This window comes from Microtus pennsylvanicus, chromosome 7 (assembly GCF_037038515.1).
Source record: "Microtus pennsylvanicus isolate mMicPen1 chromosome 7, mMicPen1.hap1, whole genome shotgun sequence".
In the NCBI taxonomy this organism is placed as follows: Eukaryota; Metazoa; Chordata; class Mammalia; order Rodentia; family Cricetidae; genus Microtus; species Microtus pennsylvanicus.
In genome coordinates this window covers 87,922,609-87,947,585 of record NC_134585.1, presented here as the reverse complement: position 1 = coordinate 87,947,585, position 24,977 = coordinate 87,922,609, and positions in this window count along the sequence as shown.

Genomic DNA, 24,977 nt, shown 5'->3' with positions numbered 1-24,977 from the left:
ACCATCTGAAGTTCCACAGTGGTGGCAGGACCTCACTTGTCCTCTGCCGGTTAAAGAAAAAAAAAAGTAGTCATACAGATGATACTCCAGTGTGTTTTGAGAGGCCAAGCAAAGCAAGATAAAGCCACGCCCTCAGAAGAGGGCAGCTTCAACAGGCAGGCCATGGTGTGATAAAGACCTTCTGAGCAACCTCCAAGCAGGAAGCGTCAGCCACCCTTCACTGCCTCTCTGAACGTGGATGTGTTTCTCAAGCAGGCGACTCCGTGGACTTCTGACCTCTCCCCGTGCTCTCCCCCAGGCACAGCCCTTCCCCACTGCAGTCACTGAGCGAGAGCATACCATCAGTTCAGGTGCACAAACTGTTCACGCGACAGTGGGAGGAATCTCAAAGCACAGGCAGCACGGAGATTCCGTGGGTTACAAGGACAAAGCCTCCCATTACTAAATTAGCTTGGCACAGGTTTAAAGCATTTAATTTTGCTCAACAAACATTAAACAGTCCCTTCCTCGCTCTCCCTGCTTCCCTCCCCCAACTCCCAACCCTCGTCCTTTGTACTCACTATCCTGTCTTTATTCTGACAAAGGTTTTTGGTCTTTCACCAAAAGTCTATTTTTGCTTCCTGGAATAACGAAAGCATATGCCATCCGGCTGACACAGCAGCTCACTGATCCTGAGATCACATCCTTCTTGGGGAAGACCTCCTAAACCCTGATCTTTCCTTCTGGGCCATCTCATCAGCTAGGTTATAGGCAGCTTCTTTGCCTCTGCTGAGCTTTGTCACAGACTTGGTCACTTCTGCTCGTGGCAACTCTGTCTGGTTTTCTTGTCCCATGGTCCCCTGAAGAGCCCCCACGTGTGTGGCATTTTTCCTTCATTAGCAGATGGCCCTCCCCCGAATGCATCATCAACTGTATTCCAAAGCCCTGTCCTTCCCAGAATGGCCCGCCAACCCTGTCTCAGAGACACTGACCTCTCCACATCCCTGCCTCCTTCCAGCCTGGGTCCCCTGAGAATTGTGAGGAAGGAAGAGTTAAAAGAGCTTTGCTACAGAGTTCATAGGCGAAGGGCAAGAAAAAAAAAAAAGGTCTAGTTCTAAACCATGAAATTCAAGGTACAAGAGAAAGAAAATAAACGCACTATAATTATATCAGGGATATGTGGAATTATACATATGATTTTAAAAGTTTCCTTTTTATTCTTTCCCCCTAAATGTTCACATGCATTACTTTATAATTAGGAAAAGTACTGTTTATGAAGTAAGATTAAAGTCAACTCTGGATCACCCAGCAATGGCATGGGGGTGGGGGTACAGGTCTGCGGGTTGTTTCCCTGCCCCATTACTCTTCAAGATTTTCATTTTTCTCATTTGTGTACTTACACTGCCCTTTCTTGCCTCATTTTCTGTCACTTCAGCCACTTCTATTAGTGTTCACTGAATATTCATATGCTTCTCTGTCTACTTCCCAGACTCTTGTAGCATTGGGCTGGGGGCATCACCACGCACATAACAACCACCATCATGATCAGGTTGAAAACTGACAAACAAGGGTACCTTGGTATTAGTGATGGTCCACCAGAGAAAAGGAACAACAGGAGATAGACAGAGAGACAGATGGTGTGAAATGCACATGGCTGGCATAAAGACAGAGATACAAATTTCACTTTGAGTGCAGCAGCCTGGAGGCCAAGATTGGACTGATGTATATATAGCTTCTTGTAAAGGGCTGAAAACCAGGAAGGTCTAGAACCAGAGATGGTGGTGGATGTCACAACTTGGTTGGAGAGCAAATGGCCCCTTCTTTTGTCCTATGTGGATGTTTGACAGATTGGGTGATGGCCAGCCACATTCAGTTCAGGGGTTGGAGGGCATCTGCTTTGCTCGGCTCACCGATCCTCATGCTATTCTATTTTGAAAACATTTTCATACACAGCTCCAGAAATAATGTTTACCAAGTAGCCAGCCATCCCTTGGACCGGGTCAGCTGACACACAGCATTAACCCCCACAGCCCTCTCTGTCTTTCTCATCGAACACCAGGCTTTTGGGGAGAAAGAAAATTAACTCCCACTACTTCAGACCCCTGAGATTTGAGGATCCATTTGTTACACAGCAGACTTTAGCCTAACCCAACTCATTCTACTTTGATTTATATCTGTTTCTTTAATTCTTAGGTCCTATTTTTTGAAATATACAGTTTCTGATTAAACGTTTTCAAGATTATCTTGAGAAGATACAATTTTCTTTTTCTTCCACACTTCTCACCACATTTCTCTGATCCCTCCTCTATTTGAGCCAGGTGGAGTTTTCAGCTCCAACCATATTAAGTGTGTCACAGATGCAAACAATAATTTAGCTGGGCAAAAAATGTGCTAGTGTGTACCCCACCTTGACAGACTGCCTCTGAGAAAGCACAGTCAAGATTTCGTAGATAAATTTTATTATTTCACATGAGCCAAGAATTAAACATCATCCCTTCTATGACATTTAACAGAGAGGTGAAGTCAGGTCTCTGTCTGTGACTTTAGCCCTGGGAGGCCAGGGCAGGAGGATTATGAGTCTCAAGGTATCCAGGGTTCCAAAGCAAGAGCCTATATCTCAAAGGCCAAATCAACCAACCAGAGGCATTTCCTGCCTGAAGACAGCAGGATGTAGCCCTGGCTCCAGGATCTCTTCACTACTGTACGTAGTACCCGACCCTGCTGTGGGACCCAATGTACTGTCTTATTCTTTTATTAGAAACCCAGAGTCCCTCTGCTAAGCACACAGGCAAAACCCTAAACACAAATAAAACAACCCTGGAAAATGTATGATAAAAAAAATATAAGATCTTTCTAGCCTAAAAGTTTGGTTCCAGAGATGCGTCCTGACGTAGAGAGTGGTGGAAAACCCTTCACAGGGAGCGAGCTTGTCTGCAGATTTGGAATTCACCCAACTCTTGGACGTGACCACTCCCAGGTGTTGTCATTAGTGTTGATTTGTTGCCTAGTCTCTGTTTAACCAGGGACAAAGTCTTAAGTGGAACCTAGAATGAAACTAAGAAGAGTCAGGGGACTTCTTTGCCTCCCGTTTATCATCTCCTCGCTCTCTAGCATGTCCCTGGCATTTGTTACTTGACTCGGTCTTCATGGCAATCTTGTAAGCTGCTGTTCAGGTAGAGAAACTGTGCCTCCGACACATTAAAGACTTGTCAGATTCACCTAGCTAGCGGATGCCTGTCTGACGCTTGACCCTAGATCATTTCTCACTTAGTGACTTTCCCAGTGGCGACCTTATTCACAGCGGCACAGTCCCGGATGTGCCAGGTGTCCTACTCAGCTGTTGACTGTCACCCATGTAGTTGACAGTAAGGACTATTTTGCTACACTCTGGAGGCTTCTTCCTTCTCATAAAAGCCAGGGGCGGGGGTGGGGGATTGTAACTGGCTGGGGACCTCCCAGCTTGATGCCAGATCTGCCCAAGGAAATGACCTTGTTTGTTTGAAACTAGCATCTGGCTTCATGATGCGCTGGTTCAGAGCCATGGGTTACAATTTCCACAGCCCCAGCTTTCACCATACCAACACTGGCTCTCCCGTGGGCCTCTCTGCCTCTTAGGGACTGGCATTGGCTCCAGGAGGCACAGCTCTGCCACAGGATAGGGTGAAAGAGGCAGCTGGCCTGGGAAGAGGCCCGGCTTGCTGACAGCACCTCACACTTTTTTCCCCCCCTGGTTGACTTTAGAGAGACAGGACAAGCCTCATAGAGATTCTCGGGGATTCTAACTGCCTGTCTGCTCTGTCCTAGCCCTATTCATTTTATCAAAGAATCTTCTTCTTCCCTAAGTAGAACAAGATGAGGTGATATATGGCGCTAGGCGGATTCAATCAAAAGCAGCTTTTTAGCCACTTATATTTGACGCGCCTAGGGGAGGAAGGTACTGTACACCAGATCAGCCATATGGGGGTTGCACTGGGAAGCAGACAGATCTAGAAGGGATGGGGAAAGGCAGGCTTTGGACTACCAATGGTGATATACCATGGAGGTGATTGGCTCATTTCAACATTTTTACAATGAGGTAGAGTGAAACCCATTAGTTTGAGAGAAGGGTAGGGGGCGATGGGTCCAGGCTCCTGGAGAACCAGACAGGAAGAAAGCATTTCCTTCTGAGTTGAAGGGCAGATGAGGAAAGGACTCTATCTGCTGAGACCAGACCATCTTAGGGTCATGCCTCTAGGACCTAATGAGATTCAAAGCAGTTAAGATAGCACCTCTAATTTAAAGTCTTACAATACCTTGCCTGAGGTCCCAGGTTCCTGGCTCCAGCATCTTCTGGCCACATGACTTTGGGCAAGTTAGCTGTGATTCTGTTCTCTGCTGAAGCACTGTACAGCTTCCTACCGTGACTGCAATGGGGATAAGTGTCCTATGCCCCGACACAAGAAGCACGGGACAGATGTTAGTCACCACCATCATCATCATCGTCATCACCCCTGAGGCAGCAGCAAGTAGCGGGCCATTTCATCCAATGTCTTTTACAGCTGAGTTAGGACTTGAGGGAGAGCTTGCTCTTAGCTTTTGGATCGGTCACGTGCAAGCCTTTCTAGGTTCATGTCTGCTGTGTTGCCTTTGCTTGCTCTGGGAACTTGAGAACTGTGAAGAGCATGGGGAACGACATTGGTAATTTAAAAGGCTGAGGGAGAGGAAGAGCTCTCAAGCTTTCTTTTTAGCCGAAGATCTAAACTGTTTATATGTTCTCTCTCTTTGCTGTCTTAAAACAAAAATAATCCTTATTTTGATGAGAAATGGAAACAAAAGGATTAGAGGCATCTGAAGGGCGATTTGTATTTGGTCTCCAGACTGCGCTCCTGTTTGCAGGTATCAAGAACAAGCCTTTGGATGAAGCTGTGGGGATAAATGTTCCAGCCACCGGGATTACAGGAACGCTTTAACCTTGACACATCTCTTTAGGATCACAATGTCCTTTGCATATTAGCCTCTCTCCCCATTCCTAATGCCGCTATCATGGCAGAAGCTTTAAAATGACCAGAGAAAGCTTCTGTGTGTCCTTCCCCTGCCTCATCGTCCCCTAAATGTACACACTAATCTTTACTAAGACAAAGAAAAACAGTCAGGCCCGTTAGCCTGATGATATATTTTTCACGTGTGCTGTCAAAGGACACGTGAATGGCCGGTGCTCGCAGGACTTATTTCTCCTTGGCCCCGCCTCTGCAACATTTCATTGAGATGAACAGACTTCCGGGAGAAGGCCAAAAGGCGGTGTCAGAGGGAAAAAAAAATCCTATTATTTTTAGCTATTGAATCATCTGCAAGAACAAAGGAAACAAAGGAGTTGCACGTGAGAGAAATATGCATGACAGACACGTTTTATCAGAATGGTAACCAGAGGAAGGGTCCGTAATCTTGGTTTTAAGAGCCCAGTTGGAATTGATATGAGGAGGGAGGCCGCTGGTTTGCGTCAGGCTCCGTGGTTCAAGAGCACGTTTGGCTTGTTTATGCTATGGTCAGACCTTTTTCCGTCAAGTGTTAATTGTAAAATGTTTGACTATGGAATCCCGAAGACACGGCCACCTTTGTTGTTCGATAGGTGGGGAAACCTGCACAGTTTATTATAATTATGGAGTTTCACTTTGCTTTTTTCTTCCTCCAGCAACATTTTTTGACTCATTTTAGATTAAAGTGTATCTCTCATTAATTATGGTATTTAGTTCCCAGCTTGTAATTGGTATCTCGCGCTCTTGACTCCTGCTGCTCGGGGTGTCGCTCTTTTCAAGGGGCCCCGGTTGAGTTTGCCTGAGGTGAACTCCAATGGAAAGTACCGGCTTTCTGAAATAATTTGAGCTATTCCTTGTGGCTTCCAAGATTTAAGATTGCTGCCGCATGGGGGCTGGGCGTGCTGAAAGGTAGGTGGTACATGCGATTATCTTCCAATTGGAGCGACCCAAATAGAGGCTCCGCATTACTGGCAGGGCTGGGTGCCAGAACATAATCAAATAGGAAACTGGGTGCCAATGGTAATTTTTGAAATGTGCTTTTATGACATCTTCCACGAAGATGAAAGCGGTGTTCTGTAAAACAAACAAACAGCACAGGACTTGAGCTAAGGCTCTGATATGAAATTTATGTATATTTCACCAAACCCAACTTGAAAGGGATTACACTTGATTTGAAACTTTTAATTGTTCTTGCTGTTTCTCTCCACAAATAAGGCAACGCTGGCTTTCTGCAGATGGACTCTCCCGGCCAGTGATCTGTTTCCTTCCAAGGCTCTGCCGCACTAATTGCTGTCTGTTTGATTCGGTGCCCTTATGAAATTGAAGGTTGCCTTAAGGCGGAGAGAGAAGGCGCGGTGGTGCTTGTGGGTTCGGGGACTGGGGTAACCCACAGCTGTGGCCACAAGCCAGTCTCATTATCCCACGGCTCCAGCAGGCCATCTGGGGGGCCCCCACTTCCTCGCCTCAGAATCGTGCCTATGGCTGAAGGCTGAGAGTCTCGGGGCCTTCACTTCGTATCATTCATCATTTCTGCCCGATAACAGCCCCGCTTTCTTCTAGCAGGCAAACATGGTCATTATGGTTTTGTTTTAATGTGGTACTTGGTATTGTATTTCACTGCCTGTCAGCCGCCGTTTACAAAACAGGAATATATTAAAGGATATGTGTTTCACACAGAATCGACACGCCACTTCTTCTCAGCAATCTGGTGGCTTTGCACTCTCTCCACCAGCGTGCCTCCAATATTGCTCTTGCTTGTTCTCAGTAAATCTGTTTCCACTGGGGTAGTAGATGTTGAAGTGACTCTGTTGGTATCTGAGGACCCACAGGTGTTTGATAACATCAGAGACTATTTCATCAGTTGTGGAACCTGACAGTTTTTTCTTTTTTAAAAAAAATGAGATTTCAAAATTGTAAATTCAATGTATCAAGACAATTGATTATGGACTTATCCGGCAAGATTGTCAAGCATCCCCTGCTGCCCCGGAATGGCAGTTCCACAGAAAGTGGTAGTGAACGCAGAATGCTGTGGTTTAAATACCTGGGTTCAGATCCTGACCCTGCTTCTCACCAACACGGACGCCTCTTCAGCCACCTCTCTGTACTCCAGTTGCACATGTTCCCTCATCACAGGGCCAGGTACTTTAGAGTAGCTTGGTGTCGACTGCCATTGCGTCCTTGAATCCCGCTAGTACTGACTTCACGTTTTCCCTTAAACAGGGGTTAGATTTTCATTGCAAACTCCAAGATTCATCACTGGGGACTCTGATGATTACACAGTGACTCTAGGATGAGACCCTGGGGACCCACCTGCCCCTGATGCGTCTCTGCCACTTATTCCCCCACTTTGGGTTTCCTTATCTTCTCCCTCGTAGCTTCCCGTGTTTTGTTTTGTTTCTCTTTACTGTTTGCTTCAGCCGCCCCCTCTCCCCAGTTGAAGTCCCCACTCTTCCCTTCTATTGTAGCCATCCTGTTTTGCTATCTTTGCCCCCATGACATTCAGAAAGCTTCCCGACTTCCGGTATCACATACCACCTCGTCACGAGGTCTTTCCCAGGCTCTGGTGCACAGTGCGGGCTTCATCTGGCCTGTGCTCCAGTGACCCCTCTGTGGGATCAAGTTCTGGTTGTACAGCGTGTTATCCTGAGTGGTCATGAAGATACCCAGTCCTCAAACTTAAGTGACGTGATCTCATTAACACAAAATGACGACAGTGTGATCTCTCTCAGAATTGTGGGGATTAGAAGCAAGTCAAGTGAACAACTGAACACGGAAATGCACAAAGCAGTCACTGCAACTGTACCCGAGCTAAGACAGTAGTGCATACCCCGCATCTAGCACTTCCCATAAGCTGTGTTGGTGCCATGGTAGCAATGTCCACCTTCTAATACAGTCAGGAGACTAGGGGTTTTCAGGGCAACGCTGTGAATTACCACTAAGACAAAAGAGGATGACCGGCAGCTCCTATGTTCATGCCAAGTAAAAGTAATCTTGTGATTCTTCTGTGTGAGCACACCCACATGGGTGTGCAGGTGCACTTTGCCCGTATGTGCACACGTGGAGGCCAGGGCTTGATGTCAGATGTCTTCCTTTATCATTCTTCCATCTTCTTGTCTGAGCCAGGGTCCCACCTTGAACCTGGATCTCACCACTTTGGCTAGAATGGCTGACCAGTGAGCCCTTAGGATCTACCTGTCTCTACCTCCCTAGCTCTGGAGTTAACAGGTGTATGCTATCAAAGCCAGTCCAGCTTGTTTTGGGGGGCTGAGGACCCAAAGTCGGGTCCTCCTGTTTGCACTATCCACTGAACCAGCTCCCCAGGCCTTTGTTATGCCTTAAAAAGACATACACACATTAACTCTTAAAGCCACACGTTCCATTTCAATTTTATTTCTGTAGCTAAACTTCAGTTTGACCCCAGTTATCTGAAGGTATTTATCTGCATGACCCAAGTTCATTAGATACATTGCAGGTAGAGACCCAATAGTCCCAAGCACCATTTTATTATTATGAATCTAATAAACGTAATCCCTGCATTCTGTCCATATTAAGATATGATTTAGGCAGATAGGTATTATACTTCCAGGCCTTCTGGCTAATGGTCAAAATACACAGATTATAGGCCATAAAATCACATCCCACAGATCCGGAAGGAAGCAGGGGACACTGCTCATTATTTTACAGGAGGTAAAAAGCTTGTCCTAGGTCGTTGAGTAAATGACCAGTCATGGAACTAGAAGGAGATCTCCTCCTCCTGATTGGTTGCCAGCTAAACTAGCAGGATCCCAGGTGTTTCAACTTTGACCCCACAAGTATGCTTTCCACTGAAGTTTCCAGTATGACTAGAGGTTTTGACTAAAAAACATATCCTCTTTTTCTTCTTCTTTTTTTTCAAATGTAGGCTCAGAAGCTGGAAGGTCTGACTTGCCTGACGCTATCTGCCATGAGGTTGGGTACCAGAATGACACTGCCTCCCTGGGTCTTCATTTGTAAAGAGGAGAATATGCTGTTTCTATGCCACCATCACAAGGGCTTTAGGGGCAACTAAAGCTTTCAAAGAAAGACCATGTGTGTTCTAGGTCAGCACGTTATGGTCACCATGTCTGGGTCTTGAACCTCGGCTCCTCCACCTGTCATTCATGTAAGCTTGGTCACTGCAGATTATAAATGAGAAAGACGGTTGTCTTATTAAATCTGCAGGCAGGTTGCTTAAAAGTATTTGATACAAAGTGGACTCTCACAATTGGTGGTAGCTATTATCAAATCATTAAAATGGTATGTAGAAACTTATGCACGATCGTCTTTTGCGTTAGGCATACTTATGACGTCATTCTAGTAGGTGCTTCCACAGCTGACTAGATTTCACTTCCTGTGACTTTTAGCTGTCATCTAGAGGTACACCCAGTACTAGCACCAAGCTGTGCATCTGCTCAGCTGGACTGAGGGAGCTCAGAAGAAGCCACTCTCGGGGGGGGGGGGGGGTTCCTTTCATTGTTGAAGTCAGAACCAAGGGCTTGGTGCCCGCTAGAGAGTGTTTTCCCACTGGGTTGCATTCTGGTTTTTAGTTCTACTTCCACAATGGTTTGTCAGAATCTTTAACTCTAAAAGTTTAGTGAAGAAAAATAAAAGGCTGCTTTGAAAATTTGCGCTGAATTTATTTGCTTTTTGCTCCCCACAAACAACAAACAACACCTCCACCTAATCTAAATTAGCAAATCTAATAAGCACGGTGTGCAGGGAGCTATGGTGTGAAACGCAGGCCCAGAGGGGCTCTGTGCCTCCACATGGCCTTGGCCAGCCTGCTTTTTTCATATGCACACAGTGTATACATACGGCTTCAATTCACAGAGAGCCATGCCGAAGTCACTGAAAGGCCTTGGTGGTGTGTGTGCATATAGGCTGAGGTTAGGCAGGAGAAAGGCCTCTCTGCTATCATAGGTGTTCCCATCCAGGTTTCAACCCCACTTTTCCTCCTCTACTTGGGAGGAAGAAGAGGGATTGAAAAAGCAAACCAGTGCACAGGAGCGTGTGTAAATTCCTAAGTCCTTCATTAGGAAGTAAAACCGCGGGGCGGGAGTGATCAAAATAAATTGTATTGTCATAAAGCAATTAAGAGAAAATTAGGCAATCAAAGGTGATAAAAGCCTATTAGTTAAAGGGCCTGAAAAACACAGCAGGTTATAAAAATTAAATTCTCACACACAGAAAAAAAATGCAAATGCATGCAATTGTCTCACCCCGGCACACAGTCGGATTACTGATTTAGGTGGAGAGCAGTTTCGTTCCTCACCCTGCTCAGATTTGAGAAATTTGGTTTTTTAAGTTCTCCTCGTCTCCTCTGACCTTTTGCAACAAACCTTATGAACCAAACCAAAAACAGACAGACAGACAGACAGAAGGTAGATTCTTTAAAATGAAACAGAACAGCATGTGGTAGGATTTCATGATGGTTTTGATTTGTTTCTAATCCATTGGGGCCACTCTAGAACTATAATGTGTAAAGAGGGCCAGAGGAACCTCATTCACATGCTACTGAAAGTGAGTTCTGAGGCTGGGGGATGCCAGCCCAAGTTTACATTTGACTTGGGTACCAGGAGTGGATCCTCATCTAAAGACCAGACCACTTCTGGCATTGTCACCCGGCTTGCTACATTTAAAAGATGTGTTTTATAAAAAGGATAAAGTTTTGCGGTTGTTGTTGTTCTGTTTTGTTTTTCCTGGATGAGGCAGGTCCTAAATAATTTTTGGCTTTGTGCATCAGGGGATCTTCCTTGCAGCTCCTGAATCCTGCTGTTGTGGAGTGAAAGGGGCCATGGGCAATGATAAACAAACAAGCCTGCCTATGCCATTGAATCTCATTGGCCAACTGGTCCAGCCTCAGGTGTGACCTGGTTTGCTGACACCCAGTATTGTCTTACTTTTCCTGGGGAGACACACACCAGGTAGGACACCAACAGACCAAGGAAAGCATTCTACCCAACTGCAGCTTGGCCAACCAGTCTGTTTATCGGGGTTACTCATAGGAGCCTAGCAATTCTCAGGCAGGTGTAATAACAGAATAACACCACGATAGTACACACCATAGCTTCATGAAAGTCACGTCACTGAGACTCCAACCCCAGGAGACTTATTTTTTACATACTCTATATTCCAGCTCCTCATAAAACCATATGCACATGCCAGATCAGGAGACAGCGGTGGCTGGAATCTCAGATGAGGCGTCTCATGACGTTTCCTTTACACCTTCAATGTAAAAATGTCAATGCACACCATCCCATAATGGCCTCATTGTAGTGGCTCTGAGCAAATGACTTGGTGTCTGGAAGACAGAGTCCCACTGTACTTGGCCAGTTCACTTTTCTGAAATCATCATGGAAATCTTAAAATACACTTAACCAATAATTCTCAGTGTCCTAAGATTTTTTGTCTTGAGCAGATTGGCCCAATTTCCTTGAACGGTGTGTTTTCTTCTAAGTACTCTTCTGTAGCCAAGATAGGCCCAGTTTCCTTGCACAGTGTGTTTTTTCTAAGTACTCTTCTGTAGCCAAGATAGGCCCAGTTTCCTTGCACGGTGTGCTTTTTCTAAGTACGGTTCTGTAGCTATCCTCCCTGAGAGTCATGGTACTACAAGCAGCGGAAGCCTTTTCTTCGATGTATCGGATTCCTTTCTTTTTCTTCTCTCCCTCCTCCTGGTTTTGAGAGACAGAGTTTTTCCATAGAACCCAAGCAGACCCCAAAGTTGCTATGCAACCTTCACGTCACGATCTACCTACTTCAGCCTCCTGATGCTGAGATTACAGGTGAATGTTTTCGTCATATGCATTTCTGTCAAATTTTTCTCTAGGTCTTTTGTTAAAAATTCTGTTCTCCTCAGGCCTGAGCCTTTTATATAACAGCATTATGCAACAGCTTTGCAATTCACTGATTTTTAAAATAGCAAACAGGAGGCTTATAGCAGAAGCCTCTGTACTGAAAGCCCAAAAGACTGAGTTCTGATAACGGCAGGTGAAGCACCCAAGAGTGCTGCATCAATTCCTGCATCAAAGGATAGCAACTGGCACTGAATGTGACCAGAGGATGGGTACCAAACTGGGACAGTGGACAGGGCCAGGAAGGAAAAACAGAGAGCTGGAAATTTTACAGAGGATGGACTGGTCCAGGGGCATCTTGATGAAGTGTCTCGCTGGTGACCTCAGGATGCAATGACTCAGCTGTCTCCAGGACACAGTCGCAGGACTGGTAAGGTCAGTTTCACACTCCTGTCACTCCACACAATCTTTTGGTTGAGAGTTAGATGAAACTGAGCCTTCCTTTTCCTCCCTTGCTGATCTCCACTCTTCCCTTTGCAGCTGGACTCAGGTTTTGTTTATAGTTGAGCTTCTTCACTCAGCCTGCCTTGCCTTGGTAACTTGCTTCCCATGCTTGCAGTCACATCTGTGCCTGGGGTTAATTTGACCTCATTTGCTGCTTGGTTCTAGCTCTTCAGGACTCTTGCTTTGATGGTGTATTAGTGGTGCTGGACAATTCTATATTCTGTCAATTATGTTTTAAATAAATGCTGATTGGCCAGTAGCCAGGCAGGAAGTATAGGCAGTATAACCAGACAGGAAGTAGAGGTGGGGCAATGAGAACAGGAGAATTCTGGGAAGGAGGAAGCCCATTCCTCCACAGTCCTTCCCAGACCATGGAAGAAGCAGGATGTGACCTACCCCGCTGAAAAAGGTACTGAGCCATGTGGCTAACGTAGATAAGAATAATGGGTTAATATAAGTTATAAGAGCTAATACAAAGCCTGAGCTAATGGGCCAATCAGTTTATAACTTATGTAGACCTCTGTGTGATTTCTTTGGGGCTAAACGGCTGCGGGAACTGGGCAGGACAGGAATCCCGACAAGCAGGTCCTCATGTTACATATTAGTTACTTTTTTATTGCTGTGCTGAAACCCCATTATTGAGACAACTTACAGAAGAAAGTCTTTAATTGGGTTTCTGGTTCCAGAGGGTAAGAGTCCATGATGATGGAGCAAAGACGCAACAGCCAAACAACTGAGAGCTCAGATCTTGATCCACAAGCAGGAGGCAGAGAGGCACACTGAGAATGGGACAAGTCTTTTGAAACCTCAAAGCCCACCCCCAAGATACCTCTTCCAACAAGGCCACGCCTCTTAATCCTTCCACAAAGGTTCCACCAATTCCAGAGTCAGTATTCAAACTTATGAGCCTAGGGGGTCCATTCTCATTCAACCCCCCACAGATGGCAATGATCTCCACTTGGGTCACCTTACCTCTGGTTTTCAGTTCCTGGACAATCTTCCTGCTGCTTTGATTAGCCCTGAATCCTGAAGAGCAACTCTTCTTCAGGGTGACATTCACACATTCAGTGCTTCTATTTCCCCCACAACTCATGGTGTTCTGGTTCACACCGGCAGTTAACTTAAACTAGTCTGGTGTGTATGTGTGTGTGTGCGCGCGTGCAGTGACTTTTTGTAAGAAAGTAGCAGATGGATCCTACTGAGTATGTTTGCTTCTCAACTGATGCTTTCAATTATTTCATGAAGCCCTGTGTTAAATGAATTATAGTAGATATTGAGGAGGCTCCAATCAACACATGAAGTTACTCAATTTGTGTGCATCCTAGGTGCAGGTGCTCAGTGACTCTTAGACCAAGGTGAAAGCTACCTGAATAGGATATGGCTCTTTGACTACTCTAAGTGGCTGGTCATTTATCTGATACACATTTTCATATATATGTATGATGGATAAATACACATATATGTCTGTGTGTATGTATACATGCATATCTGTATATACACATATTTATCATTAAATATAAAGTGTATACTTATCTATACTATATAAACTGAAATTCTTCTTTGTAATGATGTGATCAATAATCATAACAATATTGACACAGCAGCAGTAAAGGCCCGTCAGCAGAAATTATTTTCTTCAAGTCAAGAGAGTGAAATCTCTGACCAGCATAGAGACTTACCATTTTTGCTGGAAAGCATCAATGACCTGGCTAAGGGATCAGTCCTCTGAAAGGCAGGTCCATCCCTAGGAAAGCCAGCTCACTGTAAACCTCACTGAAGAGACAGACAGAATTATTATCCCTTTAATGGGATGTTCTACTTTTGTTTCCAAAATTACTGCCCCACAGTGCCGTAGCTTAGAAGGTGGAACAGCTTTGTAAGTCTGCCTGTCTTTCTGAATGACTCGGAGAAGCATCTTTCCTGTTACCTTTCTATTCCTGAGCCTGCTTTCTCTGGCACTCTGGGCTTGTTCACTTTTTATCTAATGCTCCCATCCCTGCCACGAGGCTACCTGTTTGCTGTATGGCTGCTTGCCGCTCATACCATCTTAGCCCTGCCCAGCATCCTTCTCTCCTCCATTCTCCTCCTGGCAGCTGCTGAGATTGGCGTCTCACCTGCCCTGAGGTGTTCCTTTTAATCGTTAGTAAAATTGTCCTCAAGCTTCCACTGGAATCTGTTCTTAATTCTTTGGTTAATGAGACAAGAACCCCAGAGGAGCCCCTGATATGCTCAATATCAATAACACCAAAGTGATTCCTTGTACTTATGACCAGGATTCACATTCCTACCAAGGTTTTAATCATGGTCTTAGAATTGACAGCTTCTAAAAACATGGTTCCCATTTCCCCATTGCAGAACAAGACTGATGCAGAGTTCCTGAAGGTGGGACCTGGGGTTGGTATTTTAAAAGTTTCCCAGTGAGTTCAGTACAAGATCGGGGTCAAAACCCTTGTTGAGCAGGAATTTAGGGAGCACCAGCTTGCCTGCCACACACATTGTCACCAAACTTGCTTTTTTCTTAAACATGCTGAAAACTTATGGGTGACTACAATGTAGGTCAGGTGATCTAACTTAGTATTCAAAACTTGGTTTTATTTTTGTCTTTCCTCCATTGCGTCAGCCCTCTGAACTCAGAAAGTGATGTATCAGAGAGAATTATTTATAATTTTTAAAAGGACCACATCAATGCTCAGGACTCAGGGGTCCATCTCTACAGAGAAATGGCTGTGGTATTTTTTGAAGAGCCTGGTAAGATTTTGACAGAATGAAAAGCCAGTTGGGCATTGATAAAACCAAGGCAAGTCCACCGTGGAATTCGACTGTTAAAACAACACTCTATCAGTCGGTATTTCATAGACAAGGGGGCTCATGGCAGCTAGGCTCAATGTGCGAAGGGATAGCTTGCAGCCAGGAGTGTTTAAACAGTGCCATGGAATTTCTCTGTGGAGCCCATGGTGCTACCATTGAAGGGCCAGATGGGGCAGCTGGGCCTCAGGGCTTGGAGCTGAACTCCTGTGTGTACTGTTAGCATCTGTGCTTGTCCCAAGCATCACCAAATAAAATTGCTTTTCAAGATGCTTGGTTCAGGCGGACATCTCATCATATGAGACTGGTACCCATCTTTCGGGACTGCTAGAAACCAGTGCTGCTTTTTTTTTTTTTAAATAGAGGAAGCAAATGGCTTTTAAAGGATTCATAAACCACAAGACGGATGTATCAAAGATCTGCAGTGGTCCTAAGAATGACAGACATCTGTCCCCCACTTTCTATTTCTTCAGTAGAGCTGCCTCATGTGCACTCAACGTAATCAAGACTTCCTGGGAAGGACCTGGTGTCTATCCATCAACTGTAAGCCCAAGTCATTTTAAGACTGATGTTCTCTCCCAAGAGCATTTACATAATGGTCTCATCTTTAGCCACGGAGTAAAAGAAAAGCTTTAGTAACTGCTAAAGTCGTTCTTGATGTCAGTGAGTCGTGAGGACAGAGCTATAGAGGGGTACCTACCAGTGAGAAGATGTACCTCCTTCTGCACACCCAAACAGACCCGGAAGAGCGCCTGTAACGCCACGTGCTTTCCTTTACATGTGTTTCCATATGCGGTGCCGCTGGAGCACAGGGTGCACTCACAATTAGTGATATTTTCAGAGTGCTTGAAGGATAATCAAATATTACAGCTGTGAAGGGAATCTGATAAGGGAATGCTGAGAAAATGTGAGAAAACAAATAGAATAGACCTCATGGAAAAGCTAGTATTTTTTTTTTCCTACTAAAAGCAGAACCAAGAGACTTCTCAAACACTGCCATTGAAGGGGACGGGGTTTGCTTAGTCGCAAGGGCCAGCTCCCTCTCAGACCCTTCAAGTCTCCTGCAGGTTTTGATTCAATGAATAAAGATTTGTCCCAGAATTCCAGAGGAAGCCAAGTTAGTGTCTCTAAGGACACTGGCTAAGTTAGTGAAGCCAATGGAACCTGCAGGTAGTGGAACATGCACAGAAGCTCACAGTGGAAAACCTGCCTGGTGATCAGGCTCTGCCCTCTCACGGCTCCAGCACTTTGACCCACCCTGTCCCTACCCTCTTATCCAAGGCAGCTCTTTGGTTTTTGGCAGAGGAGCGGAAAGTCTCAAACACAGACTTCAAAGACAAAGGGAATTCTCATTTAACCCTATGCTTTCATCTAGCTGCTACCCATCATGAAAGGTCACCCATCGGTGAAGAACAAACAAGATAATCATTGGCTGGACGGCCTCCAGGAAGGAGAAGGAAGGAGTGGCTTCAGAGAAAAGCACAATGTCATCAAATGTGTGTGGGCTGCTGTGGGTTCCCAGTGCTCCAAGCTGTCTGCACTTGGGAGGAGGCAGTTTTCCAACGCAAGGTTAGAGTTGGTCCAGCCTGAGGGAAGAAAGCGCATGCTGGGTCGTCCCTTCCTGTGTTATCTGTAGTATTTAGTTGCAAAAACAGAATAACCCCTCGTGTGTGTGTGTGTGTGTGTGTGTGTGTGTGTGTGTGTGTGTGTGACTGTCTGTCTGTCCTTTCTCTTTGTCTTCTTTCTTGTAAGTGTGTGTGTGTGTGTGGGGGGTGTATATACACATTCATGTGTGTGTACCGGGCATACAGGTACAAACACACACCTGGGTGCAGAGGCTAAAGGTCTAAGTTGGGCAAGTCTTAATCTCGCTCTACCTTGTTTTTGGAGACACGCTCTATTACTGAACCTGGAACTTACCTGCTAGGACAGGCCAGCTGGCCAATGAGATCCACCGGTCTGTTGGTGTCCCAAGTCATCTCCCCCACTCCCTGCTGAAGTTCTAACTAAACCATCTCTGTAGACTTCTTGCGCCTTCTTTTTCTTTTCCTCCTTTTTCTCACTTCTTCCTTCTCTCCCTTAGCTCTCATGTTCTTCTCCTTCTATCCCTCCCTTCTTTCCCCTCAAGTTTTACAGCAATTGTAAGTTCATAGAGAATTGCATACAAAGCACAGCATTTCCTGGGCACCCTGCTCCGTGCACAGCTGCAGCCTCTTACTGTTCTCCGTCACTGTCAACTTACATCGACACTTCACCCACAAGCCGTAGCGTTTACTTAGGTTTTTTTTTTTTTAAAGAGCTATTTCAGTTTTTTGTGTATGTGTGTGTACCCATGTGTATGTGTTTGCATATGTATGGGTGCCAGTGGAGGCAGAAGAGGGAATCAAAGCCCCGCCTGGAAAAGGAATCATAGGTGTTTGCAGGTCACTCAGTGTGGATGCTGGGAACCAATCTCTGTTCCTCTGCAAGTGCAGCAGGCACTGAACCACGGAGCCATCTCTCCAGTTTCTAGGCTTCTCTCTTAGCTGTATAGTCTATGCTGTTAGAAGAAGGTTTACTGATGTGTGTCCACCATTGCACCAGCATGCAAGATATTTCCAGGCTAAATGGCCTCTACTTTCCACCTAGTCCGTCACCGTTACCATCATGGCTGCTTTTCATCATGGTATCGCACCCATGCACTGTCTTTCCCAGGACGTCATGTTGTTGGGTATTGGCACATGTACTCTCTTCCAGCTTGGCTTGCTTTATTTAGAAATACGTATTGAACTATCTTCCATGTCTTTTTTAGTTTGGCAACTTAGTGCTTTTTAGCACTGAATAAGATTCTATTGTTTGGTTTTACCACAGAGTAGGCATTCATTGCCTGTTAATGTGGTGATGCTTCCTCATTTTGGCAAACATAAAAAAAGCTGTAATAGGCACAATATATTGGGTTTTGCAAATATAACTTTTCAGTTTTATATATCTTGAGGAGTACAACTGTTCGGTTGTGTGAGCAGAACACATTTAGTGTTGTAAGGAGTTGCTGAGCTCTCTTTCAAAGGACTTCCCCATGTGGTAGTGACGCCCAACCGTAAAATTATTTTCATAGCTACTTCATAACCAGTCACTTTGCTATTGTTGTAAATTGTAATGTAAACAGCTGATAGATGGGATAGCAGATATAAGATCCTTGTGAAAGAGCTATTTGACCCCAAAACGGTCACGACCCACAGGTTGAGAACCACTAACTTGAGCCATTTTTGCATTCTCAAATGCAAGCTGTAGATTTGTTTCATTTTGACCTGTATTGGCTCCTTGCAGTTTCCATCTACATTTTGCTAATACTGTAGGCCACAGAACATCTGTTCTCGTGGTCATTTGTCATCTGTACGCCTTCTTCAGTAAGGTATTTGCTAAAGTCTTTGACCCCTTTTTAAAGCTGACTTCTTTTTTCTGTCAGCGTGTCTTAAGCATTCTTTATATATTTTGGAAAAATCTTTAAGTCTTTGTTAGTTTCAGTTGGAATGTATAGTTTGAAATGGGATCTGACATACTGATAAGATTGGATCTTCTTATCCATGAACTAAAATGTCTATTTTTTTTTAATTCTTCTGACTTTTCTCATCAAATTGTTAAGGGTTTCATCATATCGATATTAAATAAAACCCACATACATATATATGTCTATATTCATTAGTAACTAAGTAATTTGGGGTGTTAGTGAAAATGTGCTGTGTCTTTAATTTCAAATTCTGCTTGTTTTTTGCTTTCCTTATCTCTTTATAGGAGACTGGTTAATTTTTTTTGAGACTGGTTAATTTTTGCAAATAATCTGTATCCTAAAAATCTTATTACAATCTGTTGCTAGTTTCAGGTCCTTCGTTATTAATTCTTTCAGATTGCCCACATAGACAATCAATATTGTCATCTATGAACACATGAACTTTAGCTTGTCTTTTCCAATTTGTATATATTTCATTCCTTACTCTTGTCTTATTATGGTAGCCGTACAGTAACAAACAAAGGAGGACACCTTTGCATTTGCCTGATCTAATTGGGAAAGCCAATTGCTCCTTCCCTCAGTACGGTGCTAGCTGAGGGTTTTTTTTTTTTTTTTGTAGTTTTGGTCAAAATAAACCTCTTCTTTCTCGAGTTGATTTTGTTGGGTATCTTATCCCAACAACGAGAGCAAAAACTAGTATAGATGTTGCACTAGCTTCCTGTTAATATAATAAAATGCTTGAGGCAGTTCACTTAGAAAGAGAAAAGTTTAGTTTAGTTTGTGGTCCTGGAGGTTCTCAGTAAAGCCTTGCTTTGGACTTCTGGTAAAGGCAGCGCTTTGTAACAGGAGCAAGTAGCACAACAAACTACATCCCTCATAGGCCAGAAAGTAGAGTAGGAAGAGAGGGGACAGACTAGGGTCCCTAACCCTCTTCCAGCATATTCACAATGACCCAGGGACCTCCCATAAGGTCCTGCTTTCTAAAGGTCCAAAGCACTTCCCAATAATGTCACCCTGGCCTCTAACCTGTGGCTCTCTGAGGGATACTCATCTAAACCATAACAGAAAGAAATCAGTTATTGATTAAATTTCTTTAATAGGAGCTGGTAAGACAGCTTAGTGAGCAAATCGCTTGCCCAGAAAACATGAAGACTTGAGTTCAGATCCCCAGCACCCATGTTAAAACCAGACACAGAGGCGTGTGCTTGTAATGCCAGTGCTGAAGGAAGCTGAGGACACGTGACACCCAGGGTTTGGTGGGCAGTCTGTCTAGCTGAACTGTGGAGCTCAGGGTCAGAGAAATGCCCTGTCTCAAACAATAAGGTGGGGAGTGATCCAGGAAGCCGTCCAGCGTTGACCTTTGGCCTCCACATGTGTGTACCTGCATATACACATGCGTATGTGAACATACAACATACAGAGAACCTGTAAAAACTAAATATACATCTATGTATTTAATGTGGTCTATTGCTACTTAAAGGAAATTTGGTAGATTTTGTGTTTCAAGGAGATGGTCCATTTCATCCGGGTCATGAAAGGCACGGATAGCAGTCTTCTCATCTGCTGGTTTCTTTAAGTCCATCTTATTTATCGTTAGAGTCTTCGACCCCTTCCCTTTCTCCTGGCTTGGAACTTACTAGTTTTAGCGATTTCTTTCAAAGAACTCTTGGTTTCATGAGTCTCTTCCCTGCTTTCCCTGTTTCCACTCTAGCTTTTACTCCCCTCTCTGAAACTGGTTTCCTGTCCAACCCCATTGTGGTCTGCAAAGAGAAGCTCTGGGATTTCTCATCTTCTCATGTCTGGACAGTGTTTTGATTTTGGTGAGCGTTCCATGGGAGCTGCCCTGTGCTGCTGTGGCATGAGTGGTCTAACAATGGCAATTAGGTTATTGCTTCGCATCTACGTGCCTTGTCCTTGGCGGGCCGGCCATAGAAGTCCAGCGCAGCGACCAAAGTGTGAAACAAGTGACCCAAGCAAAGAGTTAGCAGGACATGCGGTCACTACTCAAACCTCTGAGGAGTGAATGAATAGTAACTATAAGGTCTTGATTTCAACACCTAGCGTTGTGGATCTCAAAGTCACCACATTATAGTAACCTGACTTTCAAAGCACACCTGTCAATCAGCTGTTATGGAGGAAAGTGTTGTTCAGAGATGTTAGTGAATTTGCTCACAGCTTACAGCATGATTAACACAGGACTGTTCCGTTTAGCTGAGTGGGAAGCTTTAGCGGACTGTGCAGTGGTCCATAGTAGCACTGGATGCTAGCAGGACCCTGTCCGCCAGTGAGATACCATAGCACGGATCCAGCCTAATCACCAGTCCCCTGCTCGAATAGCAAATCAAATGTATCTGTATGCGAGCCAGCCCCTTCTCTCCGAGCAGTTGGGAAGGGCTGCTTTGGAATTTTAGCTCTGGTCCTTCCATTCTCCACGTGCGATGACTGTAGGGCAGGTGCCCTGTATAGGCTCTGAGCATCCGTACTAGGATAAGCATCACTTCTCCACATCGGGCGCTTGCTCCACACCAAACCCTTTACTGGCTCTGTCCTTCCCTTTCTCCTGTTCCCATTTCCCTCTGTTTCTCAGCACCATCAAGCAAACCTCTTGCCCTTGACCATTGTCTCAGAATTCACTGAGACAATTCACATTGTCTCAGAGTCCTCAAACTAAGACAATTGTAAAATTGTGCCTTGTGACTACTAAGTAGAGGTTTAGGTGAAAGTCAGGTAAAAAGGCCTCAACTTCCCACACGGCTCTGCACCTTCTTCAGTGTGAGCTTGCATTTCACCGTCCTTTGTGTCTGCATCGGTCTTGGAATTTACTTTGGCTTTTAGAAGCAGACAAAAGTGACCCTGGACCCACCTGCCTCTGTGTGTATGCCTCTGCTGTCTCACTTGCTCTCCCTGCCCTAGATATCTCCACTAGGAAAATCTAGGAGAAAACTAGGGGACAGAAAAGTGCAGCATAAAGGCCCTCCCTACCCACCTCCCCATTCCCACACTCCCTATCCCCACCCCTCTGCCCCCACCCCGGTACCCCAGAGGCTGGTGCAGTAGGAGACCAATCACCCTTAGCTAGCTCCCCAGTTTGACTGAAGATATGGGCGAATCCAGCCCATCTTAGCCAGGCTTCAAGAATAAAGTGAATGACTAAGGCCCCACACTGTAGGATTAGGACTGGCAAAAAACAGAGAGATTAATGAAGAAGTCAGGATGGAAATCAGCTTTGACCAAGCTCTTGCTCGCAGACCTGAGACTTCAAAGTCTGAAAAGGTGGTATGCATCCCCAGAGCTCTCTTCCCTCTCAGGAAGAGAAGGCAAGCTGTGGTTGCAGAGAGAAGTGAGTTTTACACTCCTTCGGTAACTCACAGATTTAAATGCAGTCTACCTACTGAATGGCAGTGGATGAGGTATTTGACACTTGTGTTAATTAAACTTTTTAATAAAACTTTGGGGGTAAGAGCGCTTATCTCATATTTCAGACGTTCCCAGAAGTACTTAGAGAGGGGCTCAGAGTAGAAAAAAATATGCCATTTGGCAACATTCCATGAAGCTAATTACCATGAAGAAGTCAGAAAATTTTACACTAAAGGGCTTGCAACCGATTTTGATCTATTCAGAAGGTAGCTTACCAAGGTTTTCCAGATTCTCATCATATCTAGTCCCTCATCTTCCACACAGCAGCAGGGGAGAGATGCAATTACTGTGCCTTTTCCAGGTGTAAGGCACACCTTACACTCTGACATCCTTTTGGACCGTTGGCCGTATAGATGCTAAAACCGTGTGAGCGTTAATCTTGTTCGCTGTCTTTCGTCATTGTCCTTTGATTCTAGAAATACCTTTCTCAAGGACTTTTTCAGATGGAAGTTTATATTTGGAATTACTAAATACCTCAAGAACCACCCAGTCCTGTAGTTGTGTGTTTGAATGAATGGCCGATGGCTGGAGCTGTTGTCACAGGCTTGATACTGAGGTGGTCCTTCCTTCTCAAGTGCATCACCCACTGTGACTGCTAAAGCAACACATCTCAAGCCTCCAGAAGCATGCTAGAATATTCTCTATCTTGGAGGAGTTAGCAGCTTATTTAGGCCAAGTGGGAGAATATAGTCAAGACTGGTTAATATGTATGAGGTAAGAACAGGTCTGGAAACAGACTATTGCTCAGATGTGGATTCCTGCCCATCGAAAGCATATGGCTTTATTTAATTCACATTCTCATAGGCTTTAAAACAATAAGACATTCCTGAATTGAAGCCCAAGGGATGGAGTGAAACATTTGAGCATAACTATGGGACTACAGATCATACTTTGTTGAGTAAGGAACAGAATTCTTGGTTATGAGTAAATATGACTCTATGTCTGGGGTCGCCATCCCTCAGTGAGAGTATTAGAGTTAGGAAGAACCCTAACAGCTTTAGTGTCCAAGCATTTATCCTGTGCTTGTATCCTCTTAATGACACATTCCTCCCCAAGGTGTTCCATTTTAGAGCAGCCCATGGGACTGTTTCATTTGGTGTGTTTAGAAGCGCTTGACGAGTCTGCTGTTGTTTTTTGCTTTCTTCTCTTAGCAGTTAGAAGTTGGAAGTGTCCTCATGGATTCTGGGTACCCTGGCTTCTGCTGCAGATGGGTGAAGAACACTGGTGCTGTGCTCTTGTAGACAACAAGAGCCTGGAGTGTGGTAGCCACTCCCCCATGAAGAAAATGTATCAGCTTCCAGCCACACTCCTCATGTTGCATGGTGCTTCTAGCCCTTCTGCCTCTGGTCCCATGCCCTCCTCGTTAGCCTTAGTGACTCAACGCCACACGAATACAGTTCTCGTCAATATGAGCAGCCATAGTTCAGTTTTCAAAAAGGGACCACACAACCTCGCTTGTTTAATATTCCTGCTACGGTTCATGTTTTCTTCATTTCTCCGGGCATTCATGCTTGACTTCATTTGAGTTGACTAGCAATTCACAGGTCAACTCTGGGTCTATTGTTTCCTAAAAGTTCTCTTAGATTGGAACAGGAACACAGGAAGACTATGGCTTCTGCATTGAAGATGTACTGGTTCATGTAGGCATAGTAAGAAGGAAGCCGGGGCAGACTAATACAGAGAGGGTGATTTAACAGTTCAGGGCAAATCTCACCCAGCTGTGATAACATCCCCCTGGCAGAGAGATCGGCCTTATTTGCCGCTGGTTAGCTGGTTACTTTTCAATTGAGAGGGGTGCTGAGGACGCAGCCACCTTCTGTGCTGTTGACATGACATGAGAAGCAAAATATGTAACTGTCCATGTGAGAACGGAGTCGGATAACTGCATCTTATTTTTAATGTAGCTGAAGGAGTTTTCTCAAACCTCCGGTGCTTTTTCTGGACCCCGTGTTGTGTATTGTGCTAGCTAAGACCGCGGGAAAGCTAACATTGACTTTACATTCATATTCAAAAGATATTGGCATTATCACCGCTTTGGGGTGGTCTAAAAACCTTCTCACACTTGGACAGGGCCCACCCAGCTGTCATGAGAGAGATTGCCTTTCTTCTAAACGGTCAGATTTCTACTTGCTCATAATAGTAATAATAATAATAGTAGGACAAAAGAACTTCCCTGAAAATTTAAATTTTGTTAACTGTATTTTAGACACATTCACACACATGTGTGCAAAGAGAGCAAGTGAAACAAACAGAAACTGTAAAGGTAGAGAGGGTTGCATTAAAGCCGTGTGAAACAGACCTCGGTCACAAACAGACGCATCAGCAAGGCTTCTGATCATCTCACTGAGCATGTCTGCGGGATGGAAGAACCCAGCCTCTCCAATGCATCGCTCTGAATCCCCAACTGTTTCTCATTAACACTGGCAAAAAAGCACCTGAACACACTCAATTAATTCACTCTGAGGCAGGGAAAGGGGAATTGATTCAAATGAAATAAAGGACAGATTGTAACACAGTCCAATCCCTGCTCCAGTTTCTGAATATCCATGACAAGTTGGTTGATTTTTTTTTTTAAAAAGTATGGTCTCCTCAAGCTGTCTTCCTACTAAAGGAGGGAAAGGTTTATTTGGCTTTCCTTTCACATCTTGGTCCATCACTGAAGGAAGTCAGGACCGAAACTCAAACAGGGCCAGAACCTGGGGCAGGAGCTGATGCAGAGGACATGGAGGAGTGCTGCTTACTGGCTTGCTCCCTTGACTTGCTCAGTCTGCTTCCCTATAAAATCCAGAACCACCAACCCAGGGATGGCACTGCCCACAGTGGGCTCTCTCCCCACATCAACCCCTAAAATGTCCTATAGGCTTGCCTAAAGCCTGATTTTATGGAGGCATTTACAAAAATTTTATTTTATTTTTTTTTCTTTTCTTTTTTTTCTTTTTTTTACAAAAATTTTAAACTTTCTTT